A 1,020-nucleotide genomic window follows, 5' to 3' on the forward strand; every position below is an offset into this window, starting at 1 on the left:
CCCCTCCCCCCTTTCCTCCTGTTCACTTTACAAGAAGGATCAAGCCGCTGGCACAGTTAGTACCATACTGGACCTCAGAGTAAATGACCTTGGTTCTAAATAGCAAATTGGCGTTCTGAACTGCTTTCTGTTGCTTTCGTTCGGTCTGATGAGAGATTGATGTTAGTTAAATTAGTGTTTAAATGAGCCTTAAACTAATACAATGACAAATGATGACTTTACAAGCATATCTTTTCTTTCACCTCGTGAGATGGATGGCGAGTGTTCTGGTGTGGTTCGCTCCTTCTTTCTTTTTATGTTTGTTACTCTCTTGTAACACCTTTAATCTTCAACGTGGGTGGTTGGCTGGTGTTCTGGTGCGGTTCGCTCCTTTTTTCCTATCAAACATCTATCGTCCTTTTCTCCCCTCCGTTTTTGTGTATGTTACTCTCTTGTAAAACATCTATTCCTCAGTATTGATATGACCTTATTGTGTTGCAAGTGCCGTTAAACTCTTACTAAACTAAACACTCTAATCTTTGACACTTTTATGACCCTATTGTGTTGCAAATGCCGTAAAACTCTTTTAAAAATCTAACTCTTTCTACTTCCTTCAGAACTGACCGGACTTCTCGACGTGAGCTGAGTTAGCGTGCTGCCCTGTGGTTTTCTGTTGACGAGACTCGTCTCGTACACACTGGGAATTGTGAAGGGCAGAGGGAGGGGGGCGAGAGTGGAACGAAGCGCGGCATGGAGACAGAGGAACTCCGAGCATCTCTTTGACCCACTGATTTCGGAGATGTGAGACCAGGTATTTCGACTTTATTTTTACAACAGCTCAGTTTTGTTTTGTGACTGTCAGAGATCTTTTTAGAAAAGAGAGCAATGATTGTAAGCTTTTAAGTGCAGTTACTGTAACATGATGCATGACGTCTATTTTGCTCATCCGTTGATGTGTATGCTCGTGGGTGATGTGCGAGTATTAATTTTTAGTATAGGTGCAAGTGTGTGTGTGTGTGTGTGTGTGTGTGTGTGTGTGTG

At 42.5% G+C, this 1,020-nt stretch overlaps 1 protein-coding gene across 1 annotated transcript in view; it reads left to right on the forward strand.

Annotated features, from left to right (window-relative positions):
* Nucleotides 1–1,020, forward strand: part of LOC101847992 (alpha-mannosidase 2) — a gene marked incomplete in the record, with an annotated part of 101,594 nt that overhangs the window by 56,100 nt on the left and 44,474 nt on the right. Inside the window, 1 exon segment of the mRNA XM_035972185.1 lies at nucleotides 597–790.

This window comes from Aplysia californica, unplaced genomic scaffold, assembly GCF_000002075.1.
Source record: "Aplysia californica isolate F4 #8 unplaced genomic scaffold, AplCal3.0 scaffold00605, whole genome shotgun sequence".
NCBI lineage: Eukaryota > Metazoa > Mollusca > Gastropoda > Aplysiida > Aplysiidae > Aplysia > Aplysia californica.